Source organism: Ochotona curzoniae, unplaced genomic scaffold (assembly GCF_017591425.1).
Source record: "Ochotona curzoniae isolate NIBS_2020 unplaced genomic scaffold, NIBS_Ocur_1.0 contig_908, whole genome shotgun sequence".
NCBI classification, from domain to species: Eukaryota; Metazoa; Chordata; class Mammalia; order Lagomorpha; family Ochotonidae; genus Ochotona; species Ochotona curzoniae.
This window is the reverse complement of record NW_024466607.1, coordinates 2,753,617-2,776,847: the sequence shown is the minus strand read 5'-3', so window position 1 is coordinate 2,776,847 and position 23,231 is coordinate 2,753,617. Positions and strand designations below refer to the sequence as shown.

At 45.5% G+C, this 23,231-nt stretch overlaps 1 long non-coding RNA gene across 1 annotated transcript in view; it reads right to left on the bottom strand.

The window, feature by feature from the left end:
* Positions 1-22,870, bottom strand: part of LOC121165947 — a 102,935-nt gene extending 80,065 nt beyond the window's left edge. Inside the window, exons 1-2 of the long non-coding RNA XR_005885333.1 lie at positions 22,829-22,870; positions 12,695-12,768 (exon numbers count right to left, since the gene is read on the bottom strand). This is a non-coding gene — a long non-coding RNA (uncharacterized LOC121165947). The remainder of the gene's footprint in view (positions 1-12,694; positions 12,769-22,828) is intronic.
* Positions 22,871-23,231: the final 361 nt, after the last annotated feature.

Below are 23,231 nucleotides of genomic sequence, written 5' to 3'. Positions count from 1 at the left end.
TCCACAGAGCACCCAATGTGATCTTTGAAATATTATTTTCGGGCCCGGCGCGATGGCGCAAGTGGTTAAGGTCCTCGCCTTGCACGCCCGGGATCCCATATGGGCGCCGGTTCTAATCCTGGCAGCCCCACTTCCCATCCAGCTCCCTGCCTGTGGCCCAGGAAAGCAGTGGCGGACGGCCCAAAGGTTTGGGACCCTGCACCCGCATGGGAGACCTGGAAGAGGCTCCTGGCTTTGGATCGGCATAGCATCGGCCGTTGCGTTCACTTGGGGAGTGAATCATTGGATGGAAGATCTTCCTCTCTGTCTCTCCTCTCTGTATATCCACCTTTCCAATAAAGAAAATAAAAAATAAATCTTAAAAAAAAAGAAATATTATTTTCTCAAGTTCCTTGGAGCTCCAAATTAACAGATATCATCAGGACTCCAAACAAATCTAAAGGGTTTATTATTATTGCTGGATAAAATCTCTCCTTGTTTAATCCATTGAGCATCACCTACTGAATTGCCCTACCAGCACACACTGTCACGCTGAGCTTAGAGATCTTCATTAGCTTTTATTGGAGAGTGCACTCAGACAACCTTTCACTTTGCATGGCAGGATAAATGTCCTGAAGAGCTGAGCAGAGGAACTGGGGCTCTGAGGCAACACCAGGCTGAAGCAAGCAGCCAATAACCGTCTGTCACTCCCTGTGCACGCTAAAGTAGAAGGAATCTTTGTTACGTCAACTCTGAGTACTAGGATTAGGGAATCGCATTCTCTCTCCTGCCCCTCTCCTCTTCCTCTGTCTGCTGCTCCTCTCCTCTCTGCTCCCTCTCTCTCCCTGCCTGCCTTCTCTGCCCCCCAAGCCCCTTGACCTCAGGAGTGTCACACAGATAGGAAACCCGAGTTGTACTTGGAACTTGAACATGAGCGACTCCATGAAGCCCACTGTGTTGGTACATGCTGTAGGAACTCAGCGCAAACCAATGGCATTTTATCAATTACACCAAACCCTGGAGCTGTTGTCTCATGTGTAGACCCATGCATATCATGTGTGACAATGCATATCATTTGTGACTTTGGAAAACTAAACCATGTGCCACCACAGACTGTCACTAAACCCAGTGCTCTCCACCTCCTCCCTGAAACAACTTCTCTCCATATTTCACTCTCCCTGCTTCGTGGGGCACAAGTTTGTGCAAAGAATTTCATCTGTGCTTCCAGCAGCTGCAGCAACAGCTAGGTTTATGTGAGAAATGAAGAGCTCCCAAGAATTCTTCCATTTTGGGATCCAGACATGGGCAGAGCAGACACAAACAAAAAGCTGTGCCAGGAGAGGTAGGCAGCCTGTTTACAGTAAGAAGGCAAAGTACCAACTATTGGGGGACTGCTCAATTACTGTCGTGACATGTCTCCACCTGAATATGATGTGCTTTACTAGCCTGGCTCAGGAGTCCCCTGGAAGGCTTTCTGCTCCACCTCAGCTGTCGTGGGGGAAGGCTCCTGGCCAGCTCAACAGTGTCACTATGCATGGGCTTCTTTAAGGCAACAGTGAACTGTCACCTCTCAGTTATCTGATTCTCTCTGCCAGAAACCTCTCTGTCTCCAGCAACAATAACAAACACCCAACGTTTTATGAAAGCCGTTCCTGATGACTGAGTGATTGTGGGGTGTCAAGGACAGTGAGCAGAATAAAGGCCTGGGCGCTCTCTAAATGAAACCGTTGTTTGAGAAAGGTGTCGTGCAAGGGAATGCACACACTGACTCCCACACTTCTCCAGCAGATCCAGAAGCAGAGAGAAGTCTCCCCAGCTTAGGCAATGAGAAATGTGAGGCAGGACGAGGCGGATGTGTCCACTTCTCCGCCCTGTGCAGTGTGCACTGGGATGGACCCACGTCACAGAGGACAAATTAGCAAAAGAAAATCATGAAGGTAACATCACGGAGGCCTCACAGCACACGCGAGATGCTCGGAGAAACCTGCAAACTTCAAAGAAGAGACTTGAAGGTCAGGGTTCAGCTCCACCACCCCCAAAACAAAGAGGAGGACAGAGAAGTCTGGGTACGCAGGAATGCCCAGGAAGCCCCAGACATTTCGTTTGCACGTGGGATGCTCTCACTGTGTGGTGAGAGTGCCTGCTTCATCAGCAGCTTCTCCAAGTGGTCCTCATGCCACAAGGGCTATTATGAGAAGGCTAATTTTGGTGTTTCGGCATCATATTTCGGGATGCCACAATGGGTCTGCTCCAGGTACAATGAGAGCAATGGACGCACCAGTATTCACACACTGAAGGGGTGTTGAGGCTGGAAAGTCAGCTGCTCAAAGTCTCCTTATGACGCCAAAATTGACACCTTATGCTTAAACAGAGTGAGGTCAGGGCTCTAATAAGCTGAAGTGGCTTGTCCCACTGGTGTCATGCATGACCACCAGAGAGGCCAAAATCTCTCCAGGGACTGTTTCAGATCGCTAGGTGGGCCTGGCCCACGTCACACAGGAGCACTCCATTGTGGAGCACCTGCACAGCCTCTCTCGCCTCAGGAAGGTGTCCTCTCTAGTAACACTACCAGGAAGGGGCCAGAGAGGGCAGCAGCAAGCAGTTCCTGATAAACCAATGGCCTCAGCCTGTAGAGTTTTCAACTGAAGCTCATCATTCATTCCAACCAGTCTGTCCTTGGGGTGTCGGGGGCAGATGCTCAGCAGGTTATGGGGGAATCCCAGACCCAGTTCCATCCAAGATGTCACAGGATCTGTGTCAGAAACTCACCCTTCCCCACACCTTCTCCTAGGACGTAGCAGCAGCTCAGACACATTCCCTGCTAGGCCATGTATCCTTGAATCCCCAGGAAATAAGAGTCACAGATTGCTCTGGATCTGTTGGGAGTTAGAATGGCACCCATCCCTCAATTTGATCATTTCTCTCTCATTTCTTGAAGCTAATAAAAATGAGTCCTCACAAATATGAGAACCAAAAATCTAGAACATTTCTCTTGAGTTACAACACCATAAACCAGGTGATGCCAGACCGGTGTGGGTGTCTGTCATCAGGCAAAGAGTAACAGTGACACAGATGCTTCATGGTGAAGATGTATCGTGCTATATGCCTAAGCACCCCCTCTTCTCAAAACAGCTCCACCCACCACCTTCCGACGAAACGTGAGCTAACACGCTATTTCAAACCTCACAGCTGTGACGGGGCTGGGTTTTCCTGGAGGCAGAGTTCAGAACACAGCAGCACAAAATGCAGCGCTTGGCACACTGACACACAGCCACAAGCTGGAGATCACAACAGCCTTTGGTGTCTTCCTAAGTGGAGCATGCTCTCCTGGGCCTCCCCACTGGCCTCACCCAGAAGCAGCTCTGAGTCACACTGATCTGAGGTATCGCCTCCCTCCTGTAGAGCTGGAGTGAACACTACACAGAAAATCCAGCAAGGATTCGAACCTACAGCAACGTCACACAACTTTCCTTTATGTGTCACCACTAGATGTGATGTGTTTTTAAAAGATCTATTTATTATTTATTTTATTGGAAAGTCAGATATACAGAGAGGAGGAGAGACAGAGAGGAAGATCTTTCACCCATTGATTCGCTCCCCAAGCGGCCCCAGCGGCTGGAGCTGTCTTTCTCCTTTTCGTCTCTCCTGTCTCCCTCTCCCATAAGTGATTGTTTGGACTGAGCGTTCCCCCGCAGGCATCCGTGGCTAGCAATCCAGAGTGGGCTGACACTACTTGCAAAATCAGGAAGATGTTGCGAGCACAGTTGTTAGAGAACATTCTTTGTAAGGGCTCTGGTTTTATCCACTTGCTAGCCCCCAGCAGGTGACAGTTTCCAGACTGGCACTACTTTATATTACACTCTTAAGAATTCTTCCCCATGTTGTCCAATTTTTAAAAGCTTCCCTTGGGTAACCAATCAGGAGTAGAAAAGTCCCCAAAAGGAAACTCGTAACCTGGAGCTCAAGAGCTGTTCTCCAAGCGTTTGTTTCCTAAGTTGTTTTAATAGTCAGAAAAGTAGAACTTCCAGGAAGTAACTTGTACACTGAATTTATTTATTATTGTTGTGCTTACGCAAAAATGAGTTTAGAAAGAAACTAGGTTCTGGAGATCTGCCAGCCACACTAAAAGCAGCAGTAATTAAATGTGTTATTAGTGTTTTTAAGAGCAGACTAATGCAACTCATTAAATGCGAGATGCTTGTTCTGCGGCCCAGGTTGCACGGCAGTTACAGTTTGTGATGTAGATGTTGGCAGATGACAGCTGGCCCATCAAGAACAGTCACAGAGATGACCTACGTCTGGCTGAGCCAGCTGCGTGCACAGAACCTGGAGCTTCCACAGAGCATCCGTGTCAAGGGTGGTTTCAGGCTTCGTAAATGATTCTCACCTCCTCACCATCATTGATTAAACACCTGTGGTCGGTTGAAGCCTCTAAGAGAATTTTTACTCTCATCCTGGCAAGAGCACTCAGGTGTGTGCTACATCAGGGAGTCCACAGAAGCTGGACCATGTGGTCGCTGCTCCTCCACTAGCCAGTCCACTGGCCAGTCCTCTGCTTGGATTGTTTTAGTTAAAATGAGCACCCAGCACTCTGCAGGTCACACATGGTTCCCACTGCATGTGCACTGGTCTGCACTGTTCTCGGCAGGGTTCATCTTGATCATGCTCCCAGGACTACGTAAGACTCACCGCTGCACAAATAAAACACCGCCGACATCTGCTCCTAAGAGCTCCTTAAAGATCGACAAGGAGTGCTCGGCACCGTGAGTATTGAGCAGGAAGCACATCTGAGTGGTCAAGGGGAGCGTCCCAGTGAGATGGGAGCAAAGCGAGCCAATAAAGGGACTGAGTTCCTGGAGAAGTTCTAGATACCCGGATTAGTGCCAGTTACTCAGACTATCAATGACTTCCCATTCATTTAATCAACTTACATGCAAGCCTCAGCCTCACGGTCCAAGCATCTGGTGGGGAATCGAAGTCGTTGTTAACTTGCATGCTGACAGGTAGAAAGGCTGGACACGTGATGATGTAACACAATGCAGAAGACAGACACTAGCCCCCACAGGAGAGCAGAACACTGCATGTAGGCCAACTCAGAGATGCTCCTTCAGCAAACGAAGAACCACTCAAACCCCAACACAAGCACTACCTTCCAAGCAAGATGCAGGTCCCCTGAATGGACAGTGTCGGCCCACTGAGTCACCCTCACTGCTGCCCACGGTCTGCAGGAGCAGGAAGCCAGGGTCCAGGCCCACAGCCGGCCGTAAGTGTCCAATGCAGGACGACTGTGTTCCACCTCCTACCTGCTGGGAGGAATGAGCACCTGACACACTGAATATTTCAGACAAACACCAACCATTTGAAAGCAACTAACTGTACAAACAGCTCTTGTAGAGGGTGGACTTTTGTTGTGGTGTCCAAGTTGGTACTCAGGATGGCCTCTTTTCTGGGAGAATGCCCGATTCCATTCCGGGCATCTTCACTTCCAACCCAGCTTCCTGCTAGTGCACCTGCTCGGAGGCAGTGCTGGCTCCAGTCCTTGATCCTGCCACCCACGGGGAGGCCCAAATGGAGTTCCTGGCTCCTGGCTTCACCCTGGACCAGCCCTGGATGTGGTGGACATCTGGGCAGTCAATGAGTGGATGGAAGCTCTCCTTGTATATTTCTGTTACACACGCTGAAAAAAATCATTTGCACACCGAGTGCTGACTGTCCCATGAAGATGTGAACTACAGAGCACTGGGCACTACAGCAGCCTCCAAAGAATTATTTTATTTATTTCATTTTATGTATTATTATTCTTTTAATCTACAGCTGAATACCTGGAAGGTTTACAACAGAAAGCCTTACTGTTCATGTTTTTTAAATCTTCCCTGTGACATCAAGATCAAAATCAATTTACATCCTTCCCAGAAAATCACATCATCTCACACCCACCTTCAGTATCATTATGTTCTTAAAACTGTCCATATTGGGGCCTGGTGCAGTAGCCTAGCAGCTAAAGTCCTCACTTTGCATGTGCCAGGATCCCATATGGGCTCCAATTCCAATCCTTGCCTGTGGTCTGGGAAAGCAGTGGAGGACAGCCCAAAGCCTTGAGTACCCTGTACCACATGGGAGATCCAGACAAAGCTCCTGACTCCTGGCTTTGGATCAGCTCAGCTCCTGCTGTTGCAACCACTTGGGGAGTGAACCAGTAGATGGAAGATCTGTTTCTCCTTTACTCTGTAAATCTGCCTTTCCAACAAATTAAAAGAAAACCTGTACATATTAAATACTTGACATGTGCTCTCTTTATATGAACAAAAAAGAAATATTTAGAATATAAACCAATAAGCCAATCTTGGCAAGACGATCCGCTGCACAGATGCGAGTGCTGCCGCCCACCAGGGGAAGACTCCTTTTCTGAGCCAACGGTCGCCATTTATCTAAGACCTAAGGGGCAGTGTGGGGCCGCCCTTCGTCACATCAGGGGCTTGAACCAGTGGGCTTCCCGGAGTCAGGCGAATGGAGCCCCTACTGGGAAACCTGTCTTCTTAGGAAGAAGCCCAAAGAGAGATGGAGTGAAAGGAAGTCTTTGCACAGACCTAAGGATATCAGCAACTCGGAGACTACGATCCAATCCAGCCCCACCAGATCCGCACGCCAAAGCTGTGCCACGCAGCCTCTGCCTGTGTGTCCCCAACCACACTGTAACTTCCACCTAGTGCTGTCAACCATCAAAGCTACCGATACGAGATTTGTTGCAAGACAGGAGAAGCTCATGTATGTTTTTCAGTTAGTAAGGACACAAAATACTCATTTTGCACGCTCCCACAAAATCAAAATCAACTGCAAGTCCACCCCCACCGCAGAAAAAAAGACAGAACAACCCCCTGCATCCTTGATTGGAAGCTAAATAGATGAAGTGAGATTAACAACAGACAAGCAGAGAGAAGGAGCTGATTCTGTCGGCTCTGCTGGCAGTGGCGAGACTGCAGAAAGCGCTGCAGCTTTTATGAGTCATCCCCACTTGTTGGGAACAAGCAATCAAGAGGATATATGATGCCAATGATGGCAGGAAGCACTTGCCAGGCTCGGCTTTCACCATCACACAGATGAATGGAGCAGGAGCGAAGACGTGCGGGTTTGTGCGTTTCCCAATGACTAACAGATTTAATAAAACACAGAGAAAACCCATACATCTTCTTTACGGGTCCCAAAGTACGGATGCTCACGGACGGACCCGTAAGAAATAAAGCATCATACATCCACGTGCCACTGTAATTTATGCAAATTGCAGGTTCCTAATAGCACATTTGTTTGAATCATCTTTCGATTGTCGCTCCTTTTTGGAGGAATCTCCTCCTCCCTTTCCAGCAGGATTTACTATGGAAAACCATTAAACATTTCTCAATTACTTCCAGTCTTCTTGTGTGAAATTCCTCCAAGGGTGGTTCTGAGAGTAGAAATTGGTTTCAACACAGCATGACTTATCATTTCAAATTACTCTTCCTTATCTCCCACTACGACTTACTGCCCTGGTGATGAAGTCATGAGAACGGGACCCAAAAGGATTCTGCCAAAAATGGCTGCTACGTTACTCAGTGGGACAAATCATACCACATACATCTTCTCATAATTTTAGAGCACATTACTCAAATGTAGTCATAATAATGGTCTTATGTTTTCTGGAAGAATCTCTCTTCTGAGGTCAATTAATTTAATTATGGAACCTACCCATTAAATGCAATTTCAGACTTGCCACATTTAAGTTTATGACCACCCAAGAGGCTGTGAGGTGCCACAGATACTGGGAAGTGAAACTCAAAACCAATTAGTAATCACCATTTTTCTGACTTCAAAGATTTGCAAGATCCATCATTTCCGTTTACTGAGTTTCTGCACAGGCAGAAAGGGAACATGGAGGCAGACACGAGAGGACAGCTAGAGCATCCTGGAGCGAGCATCCTGGAGCGAGCCTCCTGGAGTGAGCATCCTGGAGCGAGCATCCTGGAGCGAGCATCCTGGAGCGAGCCTGGCCCTGCCATCACTCAGGATCTGTGTTCCACGGATGCCAAGAGTCGGTAGAAAGCCCACATCCCCTGAGTGAGTCACAACGGCTGGCCTGAGTGGCAGCCACCAAGACGAGCCTTTCAAGTACTTCCACTATGGGACAAATGGAGTCGGCATGCTCTGCCCTTCCATCTTCTCAATACAGATGGAACAAAACGTGGTGAAAGAGATAAAAAGGGATTCTAACAGGTGGGACAGCCAGTGGCCTGGAGGCCTGAGAGACGCCATGACACAGACAGCCAACAGTCGTGGTTAATTCCTCCTTGGGGCTCCTGAAGTCCATACTGAGGACCCAACATCAAGTCCTGGCTGCTCTTTCTGACTCCAGGATGCCGCAACTACAAGCTGGGCGGAAGCAAGGAACGGCTCCGTGATGAGGAAGCTGGCAGTCACGTGGGGGGCCTGGATGGACCCACAGGTGGCTGGTGTCAGATGCAGGCATGTGGGGGAGTGAATCAGAGAGCAAAACCTCTTTCTCTGTGTGTTTCTGTCTACAACATTCAAATAAAAAAAAGTGTGCAAGAAGGCAAATCAGAGATATTTAAAATCAGATGAGAAGCAAAAAAAAAAAAAAACCCACAAAATGACAGAATTCAGGCATAACACATAAATGATCACATTAACAGAAAATGATCTAAGAACAGCGATTGGACATTGTGCCTCAGGGCTAAAGCAGTGCTGAGGAGGAAACATATAACATTAACTATATATACATCATATACTTATACATAGCGCATATATGTGTGTTGGAGAAATTTCCAAATTAGTGATGCAGGCTACGATGGCATGATCTTACAGAAACCAGGAAAGGAAGAAATCTTAGAAGTCACAGGTATGCGAGGGGAAAAACAGCAGCGAACTCGGGAGAACACACACCGCTTTCTCTAAAGAGATGAATACAACTGGAAAATGTCGCCCAAATGGATGAAAGAGAGCAAAAGACCACAAATTACCTGCAGCGGGAAGGACACTGAGGACCTGACTATAGGACCTAAGTCAGCAAAGGCACAAGCATGGAATATCAAAAGCAACTCCGCAGGAACACATCTGATAACTCAGATGACCTGAATCACCTTTTAAGGAACGCATACCTCTGTAACTCACTCAGCAGTAAACAGGCGCTTGGAAGTGCACTACTGCTTTCAAGGAAATCGAAGTCGTAATTCAAAACTGCCCCTAAAATATTCTAGGCTATGTTTGAAGCACAATTAGCGGGAACTGTCCGAAATTTCCTGCAGAAAATTGAAGAAATGGCACTTGTTCTAATTCATTATATAAAGGTCAAGTAACTCCAAGACTAAAATAAGACAGTATAAGAGAAACACAGGACAGGACAATATGTTGCGTGAACTTCAATGCAACACCCCGAATCTAGAATGACACCTACACAAATATGCTCAACTTCCATGTGACAAAGTTTTTAAAAGTTAAGTACAGGGGAGACAACCTTTTCAACAAATAGAATAAGTTCAACTGATACCTATAGATGGGGAAAAATTTCCTTTGGATCAGCCTCATATGCTATGAAAACTGAAAGTCAACGGGGTTCAAGTGAGTGAGGTCTGTGCTATCCTGTGATGTTAAGACAAACATCGCACTGCACCACTTACAAGAGAAATCAAAAGTAATCAAGATTGAGAAACAGGGGGTACGCGTGTGCCAATCAGAGCAGGGCTGTATCAGAGGAGCAGGGGCGGGGCTGGGGGACGGTGATTAATGAGGCCAGAGCCTGCGGTTTGCAAGTTCAAGAAACGCAGAAATTTATTTTACAAGAGTGTACATAAACTAAAGTGGAGAAGATGCAAAACTCCCACCGTGACCAGTTTATAAAACCACACTACTTTTAAAAAGTAAACGAGGTGGGTCACAGACTAAGATGCAAGAATATAAATCAATCAATCAAACATTTGGGGGAAAAGCATGGGAGAAATTCTTCATGATACAGACCTAGGAAAACTCTATAGAACGCTTCATGATCTATAGAGGGAGAATCGAACTTCATCTGAATTGAAATTGAACTGAAAATTTGCACTTGGAAAGCTCCCCTCAGACAAGGAGTGGAATAGGAAAAGCTAATCCTGTATCACCTGCCTCCCACAGACAGAGATTCTCCACAGAAGATGACCCAGATACTAAATATATGAAAGATGATCAATGTGATTAGCCATAGGAGAAAGTCAAATTCAAACACCCCATGCCAGAGGACAGGTGCTGACATGCCAGTGAGGAAGCAACCAAATGGAATCGCTTATCCCCTGCTGAGGGGAACAGCCCCCATGTGTCATTGTGACCCAAGGATTTCACCGAGGGGTCAAGCACGGTGCTGTGTTGGGTTCAGTGGCTGTCTCGGTGCTGACATCCCACTGCGCACCAGTTCCAGTCCTAACTGTCCCACTCGACGCCCACCTCCTTGCTGCCTCACCCCGTCAGTGGCAGCAACAGCCAGCAAAGTCAGGGCATGAACCTCCACCCGGCCTCCCACGCTGGTGGCAAGGATTGGCGCCAACACTTAGTGCCATCAAAACAGAATCAGCCAAAAACCTGGGTTAGAAATAGCACAGACGAGACTCAAGCCAGGCCAGTCCCTGATCTGAGTCATCAATGTAGCAATATGCTTTTCTATTTACAAAATGGCAATTTAAAGTGAAATTTGCATATGAATGAGCAATCATTAGATGATGGTGATTAATTTTGGGAATGTAGTTGTCTACATTCAAGGTAAGTTTTAGGCTCCTTGAACTAAATCCCCTGTTCATCTCCCAAGTGTCAGACGAATGTCCCTAAAACAGCAGGATACACATGGTAAAAAATAAAAGAAACAAAACAAAAAAACAGCAATTAAGACAAAATGAGAGAGCAAATCCTGCTTCCCCTCAAGTGAGGCCACACGGACTGCTTCTCTGTGATGACACGTCAGCCCACGCTCCAGCCTCCATTTCATAGCTCATTCAAGCCTGAGGGCAGACATCAGGAGGAATTGTGGGGTCGGAAAGTATTGCCAATGCAAGAAGCTGTGTTATTTTTAAAGGGCCCCTACCTCGTGTCCTGATATTTTGGCAAGATCTCTTTCACATCTCTGGGAGAACTCAAAACGCTTTTAAAGGCAAGAAAAAGAAAAAACTGGGGAGTCCTGAAGAGGAACTTAGAATGGTGGCTCATTTAGAAGTTACCAAAGCCTTCCATCTCGACAAGCATTTATTTTTTTTCTCTATTTTTCACATGCTATTTTCAAATAACCCTCTATCTTATTAAAGAATCTACTTGTTAAAGCAAAACAAGTCTGGATACTACAGGGCAGAAACATGAAGTTTCCATTCATGCATCCCTGGTGACCGCACAAGTGGACTGTCTCTAACACATGTCCCTTTCTGTGAGTACAGCGGTCATTCACCTAAGCGAAACAAATATGACTCCCTCAGGGCTCCTGATTAGAAAATGAAAATTCAGAAATGTGAGATAAGGGCTTGAAAGCAAATCCAGCAGAACTGGCTGAGAAGGGGGCAGAGCACAGAGCGGCAGGTGCAGGAGCAGCCTCCAAGCCTACGGAACTCATTCCAGAAATGTGCAGTCATCACAGTCATATAGGCGTATACCTACGTGAAGGGCTGAGTCCAACATTTTCTACGTTTGCTATGTTTCAATGATAAGATCCCAGGCCAAGCAAAGTTGGCTTATTTCAGGGTTACTTCTCGGCCTACTTTTCTTTTCTACTCAGCTTCTTTTCTCAGTGACTTAGCTGTTCTTTTATTCTTAAGGACATTCTACCAACCTTTTTCACAACGGGATCCTGTTAACAGACATTCCCCTGCCCCAAGAACTCCAGCCTCCAACACTGCACTGCCCCTCTGGTTTGTCCTTCATGTCCAACAGCACCTCGGGATCCCTGTGTCCAAAACACAACCCCAGTTCTAACCCAAACCTCCCCACACAACAAAAGCACACACCTAGTAGGCATTCTCACTTCCTGCCCTGCTCCCCCATGTGCACGGCCTGCTTCCTCTGAATTCCAGTCTCATCGTCTCCCCTTCTATCCGGCCAATCAGAATGGCCTCTGCCCCAACCCCTCCAGTGTCCTTCCTGCGTCCACAGCCCGTGCACGTGCCCCCCAGCACAGTGATGCATCTTCGGAGAGCACAGGAGCTGGCTCGGCTACTCAGAACATGTACAGGATCATTTACCAATCTACATACCTTCCACACACCAATTCATTTAAATTAAACTTCCCCATACAACGTACCTGCTTCCAACACTCTCGTGTTTATTGCAGTTAGGATAAACTCTGAAGTAAACAAACGTCCCTCTCCAACACCAACCCTTCACATGGGAACTGGAGCCTGTTTTCCCAGGATACTCTTGTCAGTTCCTTCCTGCCAATGCCTAGGTCATGCAGATCTACCCCAATTTCCAAACCCTGCGGCAACGCTGCCCTGCCTTTTCCTCTGCCAGAAAGGAACCCGCTTCTCCACCTTTTATGCCTCTGCTCCTTCCGGCTTTCCACTCTCAGTGTCTGCCTCCTCCTGTGGGCAGACCGCACCACTCCATCTGCAAGAGCCCTCAGCCTCTCAGACTCACATAACCCAATCTGCCATGATCAATATCCCTTCTCCACCATTTACACGTCTGATTGTTCCATGTGTCACAGACGGGAAGGCGTACTTACAGAGAAGCTCCTCTGTCTTCTTGTCTCTTGTACTCAGCCCGGTGCCTGTCTTCTAGTAGGTGCTTAGGAAATATCTGGTGAGTGAGAGAAGTACGTTAGGAATCAGCCAAAGTAGCCCAGCAGCTAAAATAAATCACCCTAAAATATCAGTGGCTCAACACAATAGATTTATTCCTAGCTCACTTCACAACCCCTTGCAGGTCAGCGAGTGCTGCAGACTCCGCCATCTTCAACATCAAACGGCCAAGTTTATTTTAAGAACTGACACCCATCGGGCTGATGGGAGACTGGGGTGAGGGGAAGGCTCACTTTCTCTGCAACTGTGTCCCCGAAAATGTCACACGGCAAGGGTGATCACCTGTGGCCATTCGCGATAGACCCCATAGCGCCCACTAGAGGCAAGGGGCATGGAAGCCTCACTGAGCCTTTCCCACAAAGGCACTGGGCCCCTCCCACGTTCACAGCACACAGTGCCATCCTTGGCGGCTTGCACCGTCTACCCAGAGCTTGATATTAGGGCACAGAGCTTCAGGATACACCGAACATGTTCCATTGATTCACTGCTCAAAAAGAATCCAGCAGACGTGAGCACACACTCAGTGTCCTGGTGAGCAAAGCATTCAGAATGGCCAACATGCCCCAGTCTCACAGACCTCATCGGGCAAATCCTATTCACTGTGCAGCACTGAGGAAACACTCCCGTTTCCTTCCTTCTCAAAGACTGCGAGGTCACCACTGCCTCACAGCAAGGTAAAGGATTTCAGCTTTTGATGTCAATCCTAGACCTTCTTTCAGAGCTAATTTAGGAGTAGGATGCACACATTCTTAAAGTACAAGTAAAAGATCGTATTTTCAAAATGCATTCATTCTTTACACAAAATAGTGATGGATGCCTGTGCAAAGTTGTTTCCGGAAGAAAACAAGCAGATTTATTGTGTCTGAAACTGAGACACTGTGATTTTATCAAAGCTCATATCCCAGAACTTTTCTAGGCTAGAGGTTGCTCAATTTATAACCAATTTTACCAAGGCTCAATTTTACCAAGACCATTGCTATGTCCCTATTTGACTAAGAACGGTTCTAACTGCTGAAGTACCTTCTGGTAGCAACACCCTGACGGATTGGTTATACTATCATTATTATTCTGACATATAATAACACCACCATTTTGCTTGTAGGCCTATTGAGAATCCATCAATTAATTTAGTTTACACGTGAGGTTCAAGGTGAAGTATAGGAAATATGATTGCTGAATTTCAGGCCCCGAGCTCCAGGATACTACAATGACACTGCTGGTAAGCATGTCATGTATGAAATGCTACGTTCCAGAGAAACAGTAGACGGACAACAACAACAGTCTCAAGCGTCTTAGTGGACATTCACATTTCGTTCCTTTGATTCTTACTGAAGATTTCATACTCTGACATAATGCTGGTATTTGCTTCTTGTTGAATGGCACGTTTGCAGGCAGGCCTGGGAAAGACTGATTTCTCAGGATAAACATCTCGGCTGCAGCCTACCGTGCAAATGACTCCAACATAATTTTTGATGTAGAAAGTTTTAAAGTCTTACGCCATTTGTAACAATTAAGTCTCATGAATTACTACAGATATCAGTTAAAAGTAGGAACTGTCTGGAAGAAAACATAGTCCCAAACTGCCCTGACCTGGAGGTCTCTGTTTTGTTTGTTTGTTTGTTTGTTTGTTTGTTTGTTTTTTAACTGTTTAAGACAGCACATGAATAATGAGAATGGCAATAGAAAAAAAATAACAATTTGAGTTCCAACAAATTAAAGACATGTTAAATGAAACAAAAATAAAGACAGACTTACTAAAAGCATAAGATAAACCATGCAATTGAATGTGGTCACCTATCAGGAGATTTTAAAATACATTATGCCAAGCCAGACAAAACTTAAAAATGCAATAGGTACGTCTGCACCTATAATCAGATCTTTTAGCACTGAAAAGAGCTTTAAAATTATTTTTGAGTAACATACACACATTTTGTACAAATATCTGAAAACACAGAGGAGAAACACTTTGCAGTTTACACCACGAGATGAGCACTAACTCTAGCTAACATTGGAAAAGATATTGGGCAAGAATAACAGACCCCAATTCTCAGTAAGCATGCTACATATGGGGCTGCACAATAGTGTAGCAAGCTAATCCTCTCCTTGTGGTGCCAACATCCCATACGGGTGTTGGCTGGAGTCCAGAGGCTCCACTTCCAGTTCAGCTACCTGATTGTCCAGGGAAGCAGCAGAGGATGGCGCCAGTCCTTGAGCTACTGTGCCCATGTGGGAGACCAGAAATAGCTCCAGGCTTCTGGATGCAGATGAGCTCAGCTCTGGCCTCGTGGCCATCTGGAGAGTAAACTGTTCTGTCTCTCCTTCCCTCATTCCCTTACTTTCTGTAACACTGACTTTCAAATAAAATAAGAAAAAAAATTTAAAAACTAGAATAACACATATGGGTGAGATGAAGGGAATATATAAAATAATACAATAATGTAATAATATAATAATACATCATTATTGTTATTATTTTAACATTAACTAAACCACAGGAAGAGGAGTTTTTCCTTAAACTGCTACAGTGCATCTACAATGGAACTCAAAGTTAAAATTACTTCTAATGACATAGCAGTTTAGTTGTCATTATTTTTCATTTCTGATCATCTGTGTATTGAACATGTTGACAAGTACTACAGTCAGACATGAAGAAAAATGTAGATCTATTATAAAGAAGTAACGTTGCTTTTACTTTGTAAGGTACCCATTACCGGGAACCAAAATGGTTGTTATAATATGGAAACAAAAGTACAGACAGGGAACACTTAACCTACCTGACTTCAAAACATACTCTAAACAATCACGACAAGGGGACACCAGCTTAACTACATACATAAAAAGCAAGAGAATAAAGACCAGAAAGACACACAGGGTCAAATGAGCCGACAAAATGGCGCAGGAACTCCCTGGGAGCATCATGACATTTGACAAGAAATGACAGAAGCCCCATAGGACGGTAACAAATGCACCTGGGCTCTCTGCACCTGTGGTTTTCAAAAGTGAGCTCGCTATGGAACTCAAAACATTCGATTTGCGAGTCTTGATGTTTATTATGCTCATGGTAGCCTTGTTCCTGTCTCAGTGAGAATCACTTCGTTTCTGCATGGCAGCTAATTTGCTATTCCTAGAGAGCGATGGGGCAGTCGACAATGAGAGAAGCCAGACCAACAGGGCAGAGGACACTGTAAAATTACAACTACACAGCTGTGTGAAAATGTGCTATTCAAGTCTGAATGCTTCCAGCAGAGTGTGCTGCTTGTGGGGGAGTTGGCTCGTTCACTCTGAAAATCTCTTGAAAGTTTCCTGGGAAAATATGGATATGAAGTTGCCATAACTGGTCTTTGGTCCATTGGAATTGGGTCATGACAAGCCCATTTTATTTAAATTAAAAAGGCTTGCTATTTTAGAGTACTTAATGATCAATAGTCATTTCCTGTACACAGCCCTCACTCCCAATAGCTGTATGCACATGTCATCATTGACAGTTTAGCAATCAACAGTGATGCACAATACACAATAATTCAAATACATATGTAACATTCAAGTTTAACTGTTGATGGTTTGACAAAGGCAAAATGCCACATGTCCCCCTCATATCATACAGGACAGTTCAACTGATGTGAAGAGTCCTCTACATTTCCTACCTACTGTTTTCAAACTTCTCACTCTGGTAATCAATGGTCTTTGACTGTCTATTTCCTTATATAAAACATATTGTTAGAATCAAACGGCATGTAACATTTTAAACCACCATCTGTGAAAAAACACATCCTATTTCAGTTTGTCAACAGCATCAAGCATGCATCAGACTGCCGTGTGACTCACTGTTGTATTCCAGAACAAAACGGGGGCCGTCGTTGGCCTGGAGCCCTACTCTCATGACACTCCATCCTGTGTTCTCTGAATGTGTGCATCTGTGTTTTCATTTCTAATTGACAAGACTTCTCATCTGTATGGGGTGCTGACTTTGTTTCCTCCAACAATGCTTCGATTTTTGAGTACTGACCAGGGTTCTCCATGATTGAGTATGTGAGGCAGAGAGGACAGAGTTACAAACTCCAGCCAGAACCCAGGCTATTCTACTCTCTTTGCTGAGGATTTGGACACTTTTGGAGCAGCCCTGCTACAAGTCACTGTAGCTGTGTCTTTGAGGGAAGACAAGTCTGGCCATTAGCCCCATCCGGCACTGTCAGCAACTACAGGTCACGTGAAATGGAATGCAGAGGCCTCCATCAGAGACTCTCAGAACCCTGCATGGCATCTTCCTTCACAACCTTTCAATCTGTCACTGTTAGCGATCCAATTTGCAACCAGAAAGCAGAGCAATCATGATTCCAACTATTAAAATGTTAGCTTCTAACAATTTTTGGGGAATTAGCAGGTCACCCAATACAAAGGCAAACTGTGGTGTAATGGTAGGGGAAGGCTGCTTTATGTTGACAATTTTGCACTCACGTCATAGCCTTTGAAATAAAGGGGACACAAATTGTGGAGATATCAATAATACTTTTTAAAGTAAACATATTTAACAGAAAATCAATCTCATACATATTGAAGCTTAATCATCTAAACTCCACTTGACACATATTTACCCAACATCCACACTTTAGAAATGTCACATGGCAGTGAAATATTTATCGCCACGTTCATCTTTAATCTGTTTGGTACCTGACATTTATACCTCGGATCACCCTTGCAGACAAACTCCCCGTTCTTTGAAATACTTTTCCCACGTTAGTTCACAATCATAAACTTTATTTGCTAGAAAGGATGGAAAATGAGATAATTACTACTTGTATAATGATTTATTCTGATATTTGTTTGCAATGAACTCCCTTTAGAGTTTAATGAATCCCACTTAGTGTTTAAGCAGCCTATATATCTGCCAACAGGACTTGAGTTTTCAGCTTCTGTGTATTAGGAAGATAAAGGGTCTTGTTACTAAGCACGGGGGCTCACTGGCATTGGGCCCAGATGGGATGTTTTATACGGAGGATATCCTAAGGACATGAAACCTTTACCCAAAAGCCAACGCTTAGGCAACACTAGACACTTCAATTTCTGAGTCTGCCATCCTGCACCACGTTAGTGGTGAGATACCATAGCAGAATCACTCACTTCCTCCTGAACTGTTAAATCTGTACTGACTTTATATTCATTTTTCTCTGAGATATTCAGAATTTTCTTTGAACACACACACACGCATTTTCAAAGATACTTTATATTTTAAATTGATTTGGGTAAATTATTTTTTGCCTGCTTTTGACTTTTTCTCTGCAAAATAATTTCCAAGCCTGATGAAAGCATTCTTACTGAAGACTTATCTAATTTCCAATATTCAATATAAACTCATTTAGGAACATAAAGAATAGTATAGAACCAGCAAGAAAGAAAGCACTACTACCAACACTGTGGAAATGGTGACAAATCTTAACCGCACACGTAAAAAGGATGCCTCACACTCGAACTCGCTCGTTGACTTGAGGGCAAGGCAGGTTTGGGATTTCCTTGGTAGCAAAATACTTGCTTAAAACATGAGAGTAGACGACCAAAAATGAGGGGGATTATGTCACTGCCAAGTAACCGAGGGAGAGATGTTCTTCGAAGCCTGGATCAGGTCTAGACAGACGCAACAATGGCCAAGAGGTCACTGTCGACGGGTGTGTAAACCCTGGGGTGAATCAAATTATTCATGCTCCCCACCCCCTCCACCTCTTCAGAAAGCAGAATGTTCTTTCTTTGTAGAAGATGCAAAAACATTAGTTCACCATTATGCCCCAGCACAGAGCCAAGCGCCCGGCTCGAGGAAGAGACGCAGCACAACAATGCTGGGTGCAGCCATGAGCCACACGCTGCTGCTCCACCCCACCTCAAGTCGGCCTGCCTTGCTGTGGAGCTCCGGACACCAAAACCAACACCCTCTCCACCTCACAAGAGGAATCCTCTCATTCACACAACGCCATACACTGACCCCTCCAAATGCAAGGTCCCAAAGACCACAGCAGCCTGTCTGAAGACACCCGGGCACGGTTCTAGTGTTCTATTTTTTCACACACCTCTTTTTAGAAAGCTATTTCACTCAAGGTGAGGCGGAAATCCAGCTTTGGAAAGAAGTGATTTATCTTCTCTTTTTAAAATCCACTTGCCCTGAAATGGCGAGGATTCTTTCGGCCACCATGCTACATTTGTTTGTACCAAGAAACTGACTGAAAGGAGAAAAGAAAATATAGCTCCCTGTTCTCTCCTTTTATCTTCTTTTTTCTCCTTGTTACCTTAGGAGCCCAGGAGATAAATATAACACAGGCTGCTGGAAGAGAGAAAGGCTCCCTTGGACTCGGGAAGCCCTTCATCCAATGAAGCGCATTTCCCTTATCCTCCATGCCTTTCTTCCTTAGCTTCAGTTTTATTTTTGTGCGTCCTCGTTTCTTCATGCTTTTTCCAAACTACCAAAAATATCCACCAGAGTTTATAAGATGCCCACAGTTTCAGAGGCAAGCGTTTCCACAGAGCGCCTGTTTGGACTTGCCTAGGCGCCTGTCAGACATGCGTCCATGCGTGGCACCCAACACGAGGTCCAACATCAGTAGCCATCTCCCGTGACTCGGAGTCACACGCTGCTTTAAGCTGCATGGATGGTTGCGGGAAGCATGTAGGTTGAACTTGGGCGTTTTGGAAGGGCTTGCAAAGGCTGAGAAGGCATCAGTACTGAACTGGCTGGCAATCAGGAGACACGCAGGCGGCAGAATCAACCTAAAGCAAGGCTGGCCTACAACGGGAAGCATTCATCGCCACGTGCTCCAGCACGCGTCCCTGGTGGCGTGTTTATTCACTTGGTGGTGTGCACAGCCTGTGTGCTTCTGCAACGCCCTGCGCAACACTAAAGAGACGCCATCTTGGTGGTATGTGGGCTGCCCCTCTGGGCAGCCTTATCACTGGCAACTGACCCGTGAAGAATTGCTCCCTGGGCCACCTGGGTCTGAACCACCTCAAAGTTCTGTCTCATGAGGCAGCGACTCAAGTGTAACAAGCTTCCAAGCCCAGGAGCGTGTGCCTGCTAGCTCCATGCAGAATATGGCCCTAGTGGCTTCAACGCATCACTGAGAATGGGGACATTTCAGCAGGAGTTTTGCATCTAGCTTTGTTGGTCTCAGACAACGCTCACTGGGATTGGAAGACTGTCATTAACCTCTGCTTGCCTGTATAGTTCCTGCAGAGATACACAAAATAAGCAAATACACAAAGCCACTGCAAGAGAAACCCCAGCACTTCGTAATGGCTCCAACCCCATCCAGGAGAGTTGATGACACTCCTGTCGTAAAGTGTGAATGTCTTTCTCCACTGTTTCCAGCACAGGAGAATAAAAGGGAGATTTCAAGGCAACACAATCCTTTGTATAGGAAGAGAAAATGCAATGTAGACAATAAAATGCATGGACTTCGTGCTTCTACATTTACATGCAGTCATTTGCTATGTTTTTATTTCTCCGAATGACGGCTCTGAAAATACAGCATCAGCCAGCAGAGTTGTCTCCCCAGAAACCCGATAATGGGAAGAAATGGTCAAGATGACTACAGGAAGAATGGCAGCTGAGGCAGAGGAAGTCATTTTTCCAGTTGGGTTTAGATATCTGAACAAATTGTCTGCAACATTATTACGGTGTTTATAACCCGTGACATATGGCAGCATAACCCCCCGTGGTATCCTGCCGCTGGATAACTTATGTGAGCCACAGGGCCAGTTTGCAGTGGAAATAAAGTTGTCAAGCAGTACATGGAGAGGATTCTTTACATTACACTGTGACTATCCTACTTGGGTTATAAGCGTGAGTTTCATAAACGTGATCAATTGTAATAATAAGCTTGGGTGAGAACTGCAGTTGTCTTTGACAAACTTTCTTTTTCTTCTGCTTCTTGGGCCATAGTCGTCTTTGTTGGTCTGCTGGTTGGAGGGGGGATATTTCATGTTAAAATCCTGCAATAGCTAAGACATTCGTCTTGCCAAATGCTAAAAAAGGAGGCTCGGGGGCTGCTGGGATGCTAGAAAGCTAGGGTTAATGCAAGGATACAAGGATACAAGGGCTCTAAGCCACGGTGAGCTGAGGGAGGGCCAGCCAGTGCTGCTCCTCCCCCACCTGTGCTCCTCTCCTGACAGCAAGGCCACCAGTGAAGGCGTCTTTCCTTTTCACTCAGTCGACTGGAGGATTCTCCGTGTAGGCTGGTCATGGGTGAAGCGGGGAGAAACAGGGATACTTGGGTGGAACTGACTTTCCCTTTAAGACTTTTAACAGACCCTAAAGGGTATAAGCAGCAAGGGTTTCTGAAGATAGATGCATATTCTAGGATAAATGTACTGGCAAACCAAGTTTCCATTGCATGCAAACAGGTGGGACACAGGCTGAAATGAAGACCATCACCGAGAAGTGATCACGCTTTCAGTGATTACAGAATCTGCAATGGGTTAGTTTTGATTAACTGCTGGACATGTTTGGCCATAGCTGGCTGTAATTCATGTAACATAATCGGACACTCAGTGCAGTCACCGAAACCTTGCTTTAACTCAAGCAACTATAGAGGGATGCACAAAATAAGCACAAACATCGAGCCTTTTCGGAGCCAACCATGTACTTCAACAATGCAGATCCTCAGTAGGGCACATCCCTGGTATACCAGCTTATCTTATACCATGTGACTCTTTGTATCTGTCCCATAATTCTCACAACCCCCACTGGGGGATAGATTATGTGATCTTTATTCTAATTCAGGCTTAGCTTACAGTTTAGGATACAAGCAGACCCTAGCCATGGTTGATTTTAGGATGTTGAGGTCAGAAGTTTGGGGACCCATACTCAAGTTGTGGTTCCACTGGTACTCCCTGCTGGTAACAGAATTTAAGCCCAATCTGTGCTAACTTCCCCCTATGTCAGACTGAAGCCCTGTGTTTTATAAAAGGTAATGTGAAATATTTTGAACATAGTTGTAATATTTTAAAGATGTTAAGAGACAATATATAGAATGAACTGAAACCGGGAACACTTAGAGGCAGGGGGGATAATTGACAAGGCACTACACAAAATAAAGGGAGAAGACCAGGGTTGATGCAGCAAAGGGGAGGCCACTGAGAGGCACCTGGGCTTTGAAAGATGGATAGAAATGGATTTACTGCTTGGGAGGGAATGTGGGCATGTTCATGGCTTGCTTTTAATGAAGGCATACCAACACCTCTGATAGAATGGGTTAGGTAGGGGAAATGACAATTTCATGTCAGTGTCGTTGATATTTTTTGGTCTGGTTGTTACACACTGTAGGGGGTTGACAAACTGAGAGATATTCCCCAAGGGATTAGACATGAAGACCCCGTTAGGAGATGCAAGTCAACAGTGTGAGTCCAACGCTTTGAAGAATCTCCTCACATGCAGATACCTAATATTTTCAGCAAAATAATTTATCTTTAATTTCTTTCTCCATGAACTTTTGAAGTACAGCCGTGTTGTTTCAGGTCTAAAGCTTGTTGAAAAAGAAGAAAACATTATTGAGTTAATTTGATCGTGAACTTCTTCCCCCGGATTGAGCTATTCTTTACGGCAGGGAAATCAGGACGAGTAAGACAGCATCTCACCATAATGTCGCAACCTTCTGCACAATGTTAGACAAGGCATCGTACACAGGGAAGACAGATGAGGTTACGCAAGCCTGGGATCATGTAGGTGCACCTGCTTGCACATCCTTGTTGGGTGGCTCAAGGTCAGTGCAGAATTCTTTGGCCTTTGACTTCACTTTTGCGGCTGTTAAAGAAGCTAACTTGGGAGCTGGGTCTGCAAGCACAGCTTTGCAGAATGCTGCAGAACAACGAACGTGACAGTTTCTTGTGATCGGTAACCTTCTGAGGAGACAGAATTGCCATCACCTTCTTTCCATGAAAAACTTAAATTTCAGACGACAGAATGACACTCAAGACATAATACAGTGCTATTCGGGTGTTATTTGCAAGTGGATTTAAGAACGGTGGTAGAATTAAAGGGGAAAACACAGCACAGACTTGTATAATCAAACATTACCTACTGTGCCAAATTTTTGGTGTCAACGTGCTTAGATCATGAGGTGCCTTAAGGTTGTCGGTTTGAGAGTATGTAGAAGAAACTGACCCACAGGGAGATGATTTCGAGTGAAGTGGACTATTCTCTGATGTGTGGCTGGGTCTTCCCAAACAGAAGGCCTGAACAGAAAAGATCAACATAGGTGCCAGTGTTGCAGCATAGTGGGTAAAGCCACAGCATCCAATGCCAGCATCTCATATATGTGCTGGTTCAAGTCCAGGCTACTACACTTTCAATCCAACTTCCTGCTGATGTGCCTGGAAAAGCAGCAGAAGATGGACCAAGTGCGTGAGCCTCTGAATGTGCATGGGAGATTCAGAAGTAGCTCTGGGCTCCCAGCTTCAGCCCAGCCAGTCCTGATCGCTGTG